The sequence below is a fragment of the Peromyscus eremicus genome, chromosome 7 (genome assembly GCF_949786415.1).
Source record: "Peromyscus eremicus chromosome 7, PerEre_H2_v1, whole genome shotgun sequence".
Taxonomy (NCBI): Eukaryota; Metazoa; Chordata; class Mammalia; order Rodentia; family Cricetidae; genus Peromyscus; species Peromyscus eremicus.
The window spans coordinates 107751555-107765665 of NC_081422.1; the positions used below are offsets into that span (position 1 = coordinate 107751555).

Here is a 14111-nt window from a genome sequence, read left to right on the forward strand (position 1 = left end):
CCTAGTTCAGATACTGGAGCCTCAAATAATGCGGTTCAAAAGGCTTGATGAGAAAACCCATTTGGCTGGACATATCTGTTCACACGGCAAAGAGTTCTCATAGTCTTTAAGCGCTTTTCCCAAGGCAGATGCCAAGGAGCCACGGGAGATGAGAAAGAAGGGGAAGGGGGGCAGAGGACAGATGGAAGCCTGGTGATGTCTGTGAGGGCTTTAGAGGAAGGTGGCCATGGGTGTGGCAGGGCCTGAGGGGGTCCCTGTGACACTGGGTGCTGATGACAGCGGAGTGGACACACTGTGTGTGCACTTCAATGCTGGGGAGGCGCTGAGGGCGGGCACAATGCTGGCTGGGTAAAAAGAAGCTATGGAAATGTGAGGAAGAGGACAAGGTAAGATGGTAAATGTACACCAAGAGGTCCCCAAAGTCTTCAAAGTTAACCAGTGTTGAGTTAAGATTCTGTGGACTCAGGGATGGACGACAGAGCCCTAGAGTACCCCAGTACTGCACACTAGCATGGTGGCCCGACCCACGCAATACCAGGGGACTAGAGGTGGCAGCTGTTGCTCTCCACCAGTGACTCCGTGAACACACGGGAGAGAAGCCTCAAGGCTGCACTGGTCTTAACAGAGCTAAGTACAGAAAATGCCCGTGGCTGAAATGTGTGCTGACATAGATTCATACGCTTATGTTGGGGATCTGCACACCTACGTGACCTCTATGGGAATTTATTTTACTCACTCCACAGGCCCTCCTGTCCAATAGCCATGTTGCTAGCCCACAGGGGCCCCACAAACTACCCCTACACACATCATGCTGGGGCCCAGTGCAAACGTGTATGACAGAGATGAAAAGAGTTAAGGTCTCCTTGAGTCTCCCCAAGGACAATCCACGTGGCAAATGACACAATCTACCATCCCCCAGGAACAACACCACACTCTGGTTATAAAGACAGCCATTGACTGTGCCCCGTGGACACCCACAGGCTCCATGGTAGTCACTTGTCACAGCCACACTGTGAGGAGGAGGAGGAGGATTATTGTCATGTCCACTTCAGAGACAAAGTGACTTGATCAAGCCACGGGGGATGGAAAGGCTGCAGCTGCAGTCTGAACCAAAGCAGTCCAGCTGGCCCAAGAGCCCACGACCACGCGTGCCCTGCCTGGGAAAGTCTGACAGCGATTTCTTCCTTGGGACTTGACTGTCCACTGTGTGGAGAAGTTTTCTCTTAGTGAGCATGCTGTATGGAGAAATCTAGTCTAATGAAGCAAGACCTTTGTAGACTGAAACAGACAGGAACCAAGTGGGTCAGAATACATGTGCCTCCTCTTGTGCCGATTACTCCATTTTACGGTCACCGAATGGAAAAGCGCATCGCCCAAGGTATTTACATCATTTTCCCCACACACCTTTAAAATGAATGCAATTTCATTTCCACAAGCAGGCACACAAGCCACGCCCAGTGTGGAGGGGGGAGGACAAGCCTGGAGTCAGTTCTCCATGCACGAAGGCTTCCGGCGTTGAATCAGGTCACCAAGTCTGCACAACTACTGCTCCTGCTGTGCCGTCTCACCAGCCCAGGCTTTGATGACTTTTTTGGCTAATTTTTAATTTTTAAAAATTATTATTTTGTGTATGGTGTGTGGGTGTGGATGAGCTGCAGACCACAGGCAAAAGACAGAGAACAACTTTGTGGAGCTGGCTCTCTCCTTCTAGCCCAGCATGGGTCCCAGGGACGCCAGGCCTGCCTAGCAAGCACCTCGACCTGCTGAGCCATCTCACCAGCCCAGGCTTTTTGTTTTGTGGGTTTTTTTTGCTTTCACTTGTTTGTTTTTTGAGACAGGATCTCTCTACATAGCCCTGGCTGTCCTGGAACTCACTCTGTAGCCCAGGCTGGCCTTGAACTCACAGAGCTCCACCTGCCTCTGTCTCCCAAGTGCTGGGATTAAAGGTGTGCGTCACCACCATGCTGGGCTCCAGGCTTTCATTTTCTAAAGGTAACTAACGGGCTGTGTAATTTGGGGACAGGAGAATTTTCTTTCTGCACTTTAAACATCTTTTGAATCATTGCTCATAAGAACCAACTGGGCGCATCTCAATCACTGCTCCTGCACATGCACAGGTCCACTGTTCAGCTCTGGTTTAGGTTTCCTGTGTTTTTGCAGCAGAGATTTGCTATGGAGCCCAGGCTGGCACGGAGCCCATGACCCTGACCCTCAGCCTCCCAAGCACTGGGGTCACCCATGGCCACACCAGCTTCAGTCATCTTTCAAGATGACTTGACTTTTCTTTACTGTTCGTCAGTAATTAACCGTGCCTCAATATGATGGCCACCATGTGTGCCCACGTGGAATCCACTGCTCTCTGACCTGATGTCTGTAGCCAGGTGTGAAACCTTCGGGGCCATTATTCTGTCCAACATACGTATGACCATTCCTTCTCTTCTTAGCTGGACCTCCAACTGAATGTATGTTAGATCACTTCATCTTTGTACTCATTTTTATTTTTACAGGGTTTCTCTATGTAGCACTTACTGTCCTAGAACTGATCTATAGACCAGGCTGGCCTCGAACTCAGAGATCCGAGTGTCTCTGCTTCCTGAGAGCTGGGATTAAAGGCATGCGCCACCACTATTCTCGAAGAGTTATTAATTTTTAATTTGTGTGTGTGTGTGTGTGTGTGTGTGTGTGTGTGTGTGTGTGTGTAGCTCTGTGGGTATGTGCATGTGAGGACAGGTGCTCTTGGAGGCCAGAGGTGTCAGCTCCTCTGGAGCTGGGTTATAGGCAGTCGTGAGCAACTCCATGTGTGTAGCGTCCACAATAATTCAAAGACATTAGCTGCCTACACTGCTTCCTCTGTTCCATGACCCTTGTCCCATACAAGAGGAACAATTGGTTAAAAATTAGGACAAAACCCCAGCTGTGTCAAGAGCTGTGTTAAGATAACCACAGACATGTGTGAACATGCTTTTACAAACCCCGTTAAACTTGTTCAAACACCTTGTCATCACAAATTGTACTACTAATTGTAATACGTTATCACAAGTTGTAAATTCCCGGAATGTACTGTCATCCAAGAGTTGACCTTAAATTGTAAAAATTATTTTCTTATTATCACCCCTCACCTCCCTACTTGTGGCTTTTGCTTTAAAAAGGACCTACGTCCTCTGCTCGGAGTCACAGTGTCAGAACCTGACTTGCCTGTGGCCCTAACTAGCTAGAAGTTCTGGTACCCGGCAGCAATGGAATAAAGTTACCTCTGCTCATCTAATTTTGGTGGCCTCGTTCTCAATATTTGTGCGACTCCCAGACCCAATAATGTGGGTGCCAGGAACTGAACCTGGATCCTCTGTAACAGCAGGCTGCACTCTGGGTCAGTCATCTCTCCAGCCCTCCACCTCCCAACCCCACCCCCACGCCACTATGACTGTTACTTCCCCCCCAGAGGTTTCGTTGTCTCCTGAGACAGTTCATCTTCCCTTGCATATAGCTTTTCCTGTGAATTCTTTCCCTTATCTTAACCCTGCTGTACAGAGCTCAGCTACAGAGCTCAGTAGCCAGGGCACCGAGAGAGAAGAGAACTCACTGATTTGTTTTCTCTTCCTGTGGGTCATGGTTTTTCTGATTTGCTTGTCTCACTGCAGGTCCAGTGGAGAATGTAGCATTTTATCTTGGCTTATTTCCCAGAGAGCACTGGCCTTTCCTCTGGAGGTTTAGCATCTGCTCACTCTGGTCCTCAAGTGCAGCTAACCCTACTCAGATCACCTGCGAGCGGCTGAGCCGGACTCTGGATTTTTAACTGTTGTGAGTGAAACAGAAGAGGGTTAGCTGCAGTTTCCTTATAAGTCTGTAAACTCCTCTGAATTGCATGATTGCAAGAATCCAAAGGCCCAGGCACTGCAGACAGCTCAACCCCTCCCCCCACAGTGTTTCAGGAGAAATGAATGGGGAGAAATTTTAGGACAAAGAATTTGTTGCATTTGGGCCTCTAAGCCATGGCTGGTTTAGTTTCTATAAAACTCAGTGAGGCCCAGTGAGGCTGCACAGTGGATAAGGGCGTTCACCACCAAGCCTGATGACCCGAGTTTGATTCTTGGAACCCACATAGCAGAAGGAGAGCATTGACTCCTGTACACTAATGGCATAACTGAGCATCTATTGGTTTGGAAACAGTTCCATCACCCAGGTGAAATGCCACCCCCCACCCCCACCCCAGCTGGCCAACATGGATGTGCCTGGCTGTGAGGATCTTTCCCTGATCTCCAGGTGAATGGACTAACTGACCTTCGGGGCGCGGCTTCCTTAGTGTGCTCTTCACACTCACCCACACTGGCATACTCACACTCACCCACACTGGCACACACAAGTACTTCTGGCTGAATACCTCTTTGTGTGTTTATATCACGATTTGTTTGTTCAGTTATCTGTTGATGGACATCTGGAGTTCTTCATTTTGGTTCTTGTGAATAATTCTGCTATGAATATTTGTGTACACGTAATTGTTGACATTTTTAATAGTTTGATCATGTATTTTGGCTTTTTTGCAGCTTCAATTTTGGGATGGCAAACTGTGATCCCAAATTTTAAATGAAAAAAATTCCAGAAATAAGCAATTTTAAGTTTGTGTAATTTTTTGTTTTCTTTGGAGACAAAGTCTCACTATGTAGACTAAGCTGGCCTTAAAGCTCACAGAGACTCACCTGCCTCTGCCTTGTAAGTGCTGGATGAATGCGTGTGCCATCACACCCGGCTTGAGTTCATGGCATTTGTATTACTGAGTATTGTTATTTGTTTTTCTGCTAGTTACTGTTATTTACTGTGCTCATTTGTAGATTCAACTTTCTCTGCATGTAGAGGAAAAACACAGTGCAGGACCCAGTCACTCGGGCTGCTGGGATACACAGGGATATAGCCTACCCAAGAGTGGAATTCCCACTGTGCGATTATTTTGTGTTTCTTTTTTAAGAACTGCCAACTGGCTACACCAATTACAACTTCATTATCACTACTGCATCTTCATTTTAGAGTAACTGAGCTCAGGCAGACAGTGAGTTCCAGGTTTCTCTTCCCTTGGGCACATGGAGTAATCGTCCGCTCTCTCCTTTTTATCAGTGCTGTCCAGAGACCTGCGTAGTTACTTACGGCTGTCGCTAGGAATTGGGCTCATTTTACAGGTTTGTTAGGACACCTTGGGCTTTTGAGATGGCTCAGCTGCATGCCCAAAGTTCTGGGTTTCATCCCCAGAACCAACTTCCACTGGCCATCCTCTCTGCTGGAGTTTTTTGTCAACTTGATACAAAGGAAAGTCATTTGAGAGGAGGGAACCTTTTTTCCCCCCTTCAAGATAGGGTTTCTCTGTGTAGCTCTGGCTGTCCTAGAACTAGCTCTGTAGGCCAGGCTGGCCTTGAACTCAGAGATCTGCCTTCCTCTGTCTCCCGAGTGCTGGAATTAAAGGCATGCACCACCAACACCCCTAGAGGAGGAAACCTTAATTAAGAAAATGCCTGGGGGGGGGGGGGAAGGGAGGGGGGTTGGAGGATTGGTTCTGGGGTTAAGAGCACCTGGGTTCAATTCCCAGTACCTACATGATGGCTAACAACCATCTGTAACTCCAGTCACAGGGGGAATCTAATGCCCTGCATGCATGTGGTTCATAGACATACATGCAGGCAAAACCACCATACACATAAAATAAAAAAATAAAGCAATCCTACAGTGCACTTTCTTAATTAATGATTGATGTGGGAGGGCCCAGCCCATTATGGGTGGAGCCATCCCTGTGCTGGTGAACCTGAGTGTGGTGATGATATATTGTAATGTGGTGATATATTATGTACCCTAATAAACTTGCACGAGGATCAGTGGACAAAGTCAGCCACTAGATTAGACATAGAGGTCAGGCAGTGGTGGCACACACCTTTAATCCTATCACTAGGGAGACAGAGATCTGCCTGGATCTCTGTGAGTTCAAGGCCACACTGGAAACAGAGCCAGGTAGTGGTGGCACATACCTTTAATCCCAGTACTGGGAAGCACACACGCCTTTGATCCCAGGAAGTGACATGGTTGGGCGGAGAAAGTTATATAAGGCATGAGGAAACAGGAACTAAAGCAGTTCAGCTGAGACTTTCGGGTGAGGACTCAGAGGCTTTCAGTCTGAGGAAACCGGATCGGCTGAGGCGCTGGCGAGGTGAGGTTGGCTGTGGCTTGCTCTGCTTCTCTGATCTTTCAGCTTTCACTCTGATATCCAGCTCTGGGTTTTTTTATTAAAAGACCATCTGCCGGGCAGTGGTGGCGCACGCCTTTAATCCCAGCACTCGGGAGGCAGAGCCAGGCGGATCTCTGTGAGTTCGAGGCCAGCCTGGGCTACCAAGTGAGTTCCAGGCGAGGCGCAAAGCTACACAGAGAAACCCTGTCTCGAAAAACCAAAAAAAAAAAAAAAAAAAAAAGACCATCTAAGACTCGAACAACACCTGAGCAAACCATGATGAACAAGCCATTTAAGCAGTACCCTCCATGGCCTCTGCATCAGCTCCTGCTGCCAGGTTCCTGTCCTGCTTGAGTTCCTGTCCTCACTGCTTTTGATGATGAACTGTGATGTGGAATACACCCTTTCCTATCCATGTTGCTTTGGGTCATGGTGTTTCAGCACAGCAATAGTAACTTAACTAGGAGAGCCTCTGGCTACCACATGCATACTAGGACACATCCCCAACCCACACACATTCACACACAAGAAATAAAAGCTGGAGAGATGGCTCAGTGGTTAAAAGCACTGGCTGCTCTCCCAGAAGATCTGAGTTCAGGTCCCAGCACCCACATCAGACAGCACACAGCCACTTGTAGTTCCAGCTCTCAGAGATCTGGAAGCCTCTTCTGGAGCACACATGCACAGACGTATACACGCATACATAAATATTTTAAAATAAAAACAAACTGTAATAAGGCTTGTGTTTGATGTTCTGTCATTTCATTATAACTATTTAGGTATGAATTTATCTTCCTGATCGTGTGTGATAACTGGTGTCCTTCCACAGTTTGAGGACCCACGCCTGTGATCCATTCTGAAAAACAACTCCAGCCATGGATGCTTTAAATATCCCATGATCTTTGTCTATAATTCTCTTTAGAACTCAAATCCCACCTTCACGTCCCTTGAAAGTGGTTCAGTGTTTCTGTGACTATCTCCACATGCTGATGTAAAGGTGGAAAGAAAAAAACTAGGATTTGTCCTCTGACCTCCACAGGTACACTATGGAACACACACACACCACATACCATACACAATAGTAAATACAATTTTTTAAAATACTCAAAAGAGGGGGCTGGAGAGATGGCTCAGAGGTTAAGAGCACTGGTTGCTCTTCCAGGGGTCCTGAGTTCAATTCCCAGCAACCACATGGTGGCTCACAACCATCTGTAATGAGATCTGGTGCCCTCTTCTGGTACGCAGGCAGAATACTGTATACATAATAAATAAATCTTTAAAAAAAAAATACTCAAAAGAAAAATTAAGATTATCTTGAGTCAAAAGAAGGTGTATATGTATATATGTATGTATATATGTATGTATGTATGTATGTATGTGTGTGTGTGTGTATATATATACATATTTTTTTTTTTTTTGAGACAGGGTCTCACTATGTAGACCAGGCTGGTCTTTGAACTCACAGAGATTTACCTTTCTCTACCTCACAAGTACTGTGATTAAAGGCCAAAGTGCTACTAAGTCTGGCTAAAAGGAGAAAAAAATAACATAAAAAAGGCCAAAATAGAGAAATGAAGAGGATTTGGAGAGAAAATGATAAAGACAGACACCAGACTATCTTACAGGTCGTAAGACTTTCCTGTGTGTGAGCAGCATGCAAAGGGCAGGAAAAGCAGAAATGGGAATGGAAAAACACGAAAAAGTAAGGATTTATGTATTTTACGAGAGTGTACATGAGGCCAGAAGGCGGTGTTTGGAGCTGGAGTGGCAGGTGTTTGTGAGCTGCCCATGGGGGCACTGGAAACTGAACCCAAGACCTCTGCAAGGGCAGCAAATGCTGTCGACTGCTGAGCCCTCTCTAGCCCCTCGTGGAAAATTAAAAGGTGACTTGAAGCTTTGTATTTAAAGAAAGCATTATCTATTCTGAGAGGCCAGAGAAGGCATCAGATCCCGGAAACTGGAGTTTCAGAGAGTTGTGAGCCACCCTGTGGGTGCCGGGAACTGCACCTGGGTCCTCTGTGAAAGCAGCAAGTGCTCCACTGCCCTACTCCTAAACTCTGTGCTCTCCCATGCCCCTGAGCAGAAGGATGCATGTGCATATGTGTGCGCACTGGAATCATTTACTGAAAGCAGTCTACAGATTTAATGCAATCTTAAACAAAACAAATACCCCACAATGTTGGAAGCAACATGTGGCTATAGGTTGATAACATCCATTTGCTATTTCAAATGCTGTTTCAAGGGAAGAGTAACTTCTTCCCTTGTAAAATTGTGTTAAAGGCCGGGCGGTGGTGGCACACGCCTCTAATTCCAGCACTTGGGAGGCAGAGGCAGGCAGATCTCTGAGTCTCAAGGCCAGCCTGGTCTACAGAGTGAGCAGAGTGAGTTCCAGGACAGGCAGGGCTACACCTATATCTAAAAAGGAAAAGAAAAGAAAAGTACTCCTCCTCATGCCTTTCCCACACCACTTTCTGTGCTCTTCAATAAACACAGAGCGAAGGTCTGTGTTAGGGATAGCAGCAGAGACGGGCAACATGAGAAGACACAGATCACAGACACGGGGGGCGGGGGGGGGGGCCGAGGCTATGGACAGGCCACTAACCAAACTATAGACAGATGAAAGACAGAATTCAAGTTTGGGGTCACTGTGTTGATCTAAACCCCAAGAGAAAGACTCTGTTTTTATCCTTTAATATGATATCAAGAAGATGGAGCAACATATCTTAATTAATCAGGAAGAGGAAATGGAACCAGTTTAATATCCATGAGGCAAACTTTTCAGTGTAAATAACACAAGGTGACTTTGCTGGCCAGTGTTTGGTCAAGTAGACACAAGCTAAAGTCACTCAGGGAAGAGGGAATCGCAAGTGAGAAAATGCCACCATCAGACTGTCCTGTGTGCAAGCATTTTTTTGATTAATGGGAGGACCCAGCCTACTGTGGCTGTGCCACCCCTGTGCAGGTGGTCCTGGGTTCTATAAGAAATCAGGCTGAGCAAGCCATAGTGAGCAGGCCAGTAAGCAGCACTCCTCCATGGTCTCAGCTTCAGTTCCTGCCTCCAGGATCCTGCCCTGCCTGAGTTCCTATACTGACTTCCCTGGATGAGGAACTACAAGTTGTAACATGAAATAAACTTTTTCCTTCCCATGTTGCTTTTGCTTATGGCATTTTATCACCGTAAAAGTGACAAAAAGACACACAGGGACTTGGGACAGTGTTTCCCCCAAGCCTTTCCTCAGGAATATTCTGGAGACTAAGCATCAGAAAACAAAATGACAACACAGAGCTGAGTAAACATGTAGAAACAGTTAAAGGAAAGAGCACAAAAATCGAGGGAATTAGTCACATCTTAAAGTGTCACACTAACAGATACCATTGAGATCTCAACTCATAAAATCTGCTTCCTAAAACCAAGAGAGACAATAACAATATGGGAAAATCCATGTAATCCATCTTCAACTAGTGTGGATGCTAACTAACACTTCCACAGTGATGAACAACACACACCTGACTGAAAGGTGTGAGCTACTGAGCTATGTGAGAGCCAAGAGCAGAGAAAATCACTCTCTTTTTAAATGATTTATTTTTATTTTTAATATGCATATGTGTCGTGTGTATGGGTACATGAATGCACTTGCCTGTGGAGTCCAGAAGAGGGTGCTGGATCCTATGGAGCTGGAGTTACAGGTGGTTATGAGCCACCAGATTCGAGTGCTGAGAGTCTTCTGCAAGAGCTGTTTGTGCTTTAACCACCGAGCCATCTCCCCAGCCCTAAGAAAATCTTTAATTCATGAGTGAAAGGTGTGTAGAAAAAGTCAAGTTGTATAAACTTAATAACAAAGTATGTGGAAGGAATATGTGAAATAATAACATTAAGTATTCTTAAAATTACCAATAAAAATCACTAGATGAGAAAAAAACACTGTTTTTTCTAGTGGATTCAAAGTTATATAAAAGGCCTGTGATCCTGGTTTTCAGGAGGCAGAGGGAGGAAGACCGTGAGTTTAAGACCAGGCTGGGCTACAAAGTGAGGCACATATGCATGTGCACACACACCATCTCCAAACGAGAACCAAGTGGAACGAAGAGACAAAAAGATGAGGATGGCTCAGTGGTTAGTGAGAGTGTCTGTCTAGCGTTTGTTTTGTTTTGTTTGATTTTCGAGACAGGGTTTCTCTGTGTAGCTTTGGAGCCTGTCCTGGAACTCACTCTGTAGACCAGGCTGGCCTCGAACTCACAGAGATCTGCCTGTCTCTGCCTCCCCAGTGCTGAGATCAAAGACGTGCGCTACCACCACTGGGTCTGTCTAGCGTTTGTGAGATCCTACCGTGTCCTGAAGCTGGACAGGAATCCATTAGGATTAGTACAGCAGCTCTCACCACAGGACTCTCCAATACAAGGTCAAAAGACCAAACCTAAGAAGTCAGCCTTGAACTGAGAAGAAAATAAGCATGGTGATATTTTATTTGTGCTGCAATGTGATTTTATTTGTATGTTAATAAATAAAGTTGCCTGGGGGTCAGAGCTAATAGCAAGCCATAGCAGAAGCTGGCAGCACCTTTATCCGATCACATGGCAGGCAGAGTCTGTGTGTTCAAGGACACAGCCAGCTTGGGACACACGGCTTTAATCTCAATACCAACCACAGAGACCTGGAGGTCTGTAGAGACAGGCAGTAATGAGGAGGTCATGTGGTTGGGTTTACAACCAATGAGAAGGCAGAACAGAGAGTCAATAAAAAGACAGACACACAGGAAGTAGGTCTCTTTCTCAGGGGAAGGACAGCAGCAGCAGCGGGTGGGAAGAAGGTGGTCTTGGTCTCAGCTCTCAGCTACTGCTCTCTGACCTCTGGGGCTTTTAACTCTGCATTTGGCTCTGTGTTTCTTATTTAATAAAACCATTCAGAATTACATCTACAAATAAGGATCCAGGAGTCAGGGACTTTGTGGCGCTCGCCTGAGCAACCTGGTCCTGCAGAGTTCTGCTGAGAAAGGGGAGCCGGACAGAAAGCTGTTTGCCTAGAAGGCAAAGTCTGGGGCAGAAATGGTTTAACAAACAGCAAAACGGTGAACCTCCACTGTTGTCTGGAGGTAGTTTTGACCTGTAAGACTTCTCACGGCAGTATTTAAAATTTCAGTATCTGCCGGGCGGTGGTGGCCCACGCCTTTAATCTCAGCACTTGGGAGGCAGAGGCAGGTAGATCTCTGAGTTCTAGGTCAACCTGGTCTACAGAGTCAGTGCTAGGACAGCCAGGGCTACACAAAGAAGCCCTGCCTCAAAATAATTGATTAATTAATTAATTAAAAATAAAATAAAATTTCACTTGCTCTGACTGGTTCCAAAATAATAACAGGAGTGTGGGAACCCAAACTCTCAAGAAAATGTGATGGACATCTGCTCTCAAGAAGCAATTCATTTCAAAAGATGATTGACAGATGAGCCTTATGCATGACTCAAAAGCTACACCTAATGACCACAACCTCCATGTTCACAACAACTGATACACTGTGAATTGCTGTCCTGTGTGTGCATGCTTGTGCACACATGTGTGTGCATGTACACACATGTGGGCACACGAGGAGTCGGAGGTTGACACTGAGATGTCTTTCCTTAATCTCTTCTCAGCCTCATTTTATTGAGACAGGGTCTCCCTGAACTTAAGGCTCACCATTTCAGGTAGGCTGGCAAGCCAGTGAAGCCCCAGGATCCTCCTGCCTCAGCTCCTCAGCACTGGGCTTACAGGTGTATGTCACCATGCTCAGAGAGTCAAGCCCAGGCCTTCATGCTTCCACAGCAAACCCTGAGCCACTGACACTTCCAGAGTCCCACTTTTGGGTCATTAAAGAACAAAAATCTCCCCCCCCCCTTTTTTTAAACAAAATTTCACTGTGTAACCCTGGCTAAGAACTCATAGAGATCCATCTGCCTCTTCTTCCCAAATGCTGGGATTTAAAGGGGTGTGCCACCAGGCCTGGCCTAATTTATTTTACTGACAGAGACAAGCTGGTGTTAAGTGGATGCAGACAAAGGTGAGGAGCACAGAGGAGTCGAGTTATTAGCAGAGTTGAGAGTACTAAATGTTTGCTTAAGAAATGTTCAGAATCCAGGTTATCATATTTTCCAAGGCTCAATTCTTTCTGGGTTACTCTTCATTAAAAAGATTCTAAGGGGGTAGGGGTGGAGAGCTGGCTCAGTAATTAAGAGGGTGCACTGCTCTTGCAGAGGACCTGAGTTCAGTTCTCAGCATCTGCACCAGGTAGATCACAACTCCAGCTCCAGTGGATCCAATGCCCTCTTCTGGACACTTGAGGCACTGCACCCACATGCACATACCCACATAGGCACAAACATACATGATTAAAAAATAAATCTTTAAAAACAAAACACAAAGACCCTGGAGACCAAACGGAGAGGAATCCTCTGTTCTTATGGTCTTCTCTCAACTGGGGCCTGAGCCTGGAACCTGTCTTCAGGCTCCTCTGGAGTGCCAGTTTCTGCTCTTAGCTCCCTACTCCCCAGTCTTTCAGGTGTTCATTCTTCAAGCATTTTTCTCATCTCTCAATCAAGACTCTCGCTGCAGTGACCAAACACTGCAAACATTCCAGAATGTCTGTGACACTCGGTCCATAGTTTGGTCAGCTGTGGGTGCCACAGGCTGGCGGCTCCACAGAAAGACAACCAAAACTAACTTCTCATCTAGGTTCAGAAATCACATGACCACAGAGAGGGGCAGAATCCCTTATTTTGACTCGCGTTCCCTTGTATCAGCAAACAGAAACCACTCCGGCTGGGGCTAAAAGCTAGCCCAGCACTAGGAAGAAGGAAGGTAGTGCTGTGAGTCACAGCAGCAGCAGCACTCACGAGAAGGGCGGGGTGGAATCGCAGCCTCGGAAGAACCACTGATGCTCTGGCTTCCGCAGCTGGCTGTGGCTCTCACTCACACAGCAGCCTGAGGCCCCGCCTGACCACGCCCCCTGCAGTTGTACGGTGACAACAGTCCACCCTGGATCCAATGGTCTTCTGAGCACTTGTGAGTTTGTGCCATCTAGTCCTTCTTTGTCACCATTTTTGAGTTTAAAAAAGGTCGAACTGCCAAAGATGATTCTCTCATCCAAATATCTTTTATTGGAGTAAAATATAAACAACCTTTCTCATCCAGCCCTCTGCCTCAATTAGTGTTTTTTTTTTTCAAAGATTTATTTATTTATTTATTACGTATACAGCATGTATGACTACAGGCCAGAAGAGGGCACCAGATCTCATTACAGATGGTTGTGAGCCACCATGTGGTTGCTGGGAATCGAACTCAGGACCTCTGGAAGAACAGTCAGTGCTCTTAACCTCTGAGCCATCTCTCCAGCCCCTCAGTTAGTGTTTTTTATTAACTAAATGCTAAGCTTTCGTGTGTCAGTGCAGACAATCCCGGAGACTAAACACTCCGGGGCCCCTAAAATGTGATCACTACCCAAAAAGATAAGTCTCACCCTCACAGATTCAGAGAAAAAAGCTTAACATCATATGACAGCAGAGGTGAGGCCTGGCAGAATTTACACTGGCTCCTTGTGAACTCCAAAGGAGAGAAAAAATTACTCTCGGGTTAACAAGATAGCTCAGTGAGTGAAGGCGCCTGCCACCAATGTCTGTGGCCATTCTGGGACCATGTGATCAGAGACACAGCCAACTCAGTCCATCCTTGGGGCCACGTGATCGGGGAGACAGCCAACTCAGTCCATCCTTGGACCACATGATCGGGGAGACAGCCGACTCACACACAGTTTTCTGACCTCCACAGGTGCACTGTATCACACATCTGCATGCCTCTACCCCAAACAAATGAATGTAACTTATAAATAATGAATAAGCCCCAATAATCAAGCAAAACCCAGACTCATTTCTGAAATCTAAAAAG

General features: G+C 46.4%; 1 protein-coding gene across 1 annotated transcript in view; it reads right to left on the minus strand.

The window, feature by feature from the left end:
* Positions 1 to 14111, minus strand: part of Fbxl2 (F-box and leucine rich repeat protein 2) — a 50263-nt gene that overhangs the window by 30344 nt on the left and 5808 nt on the right. The gene's annotated exons all lie outside the window — the stretch shown is intronic.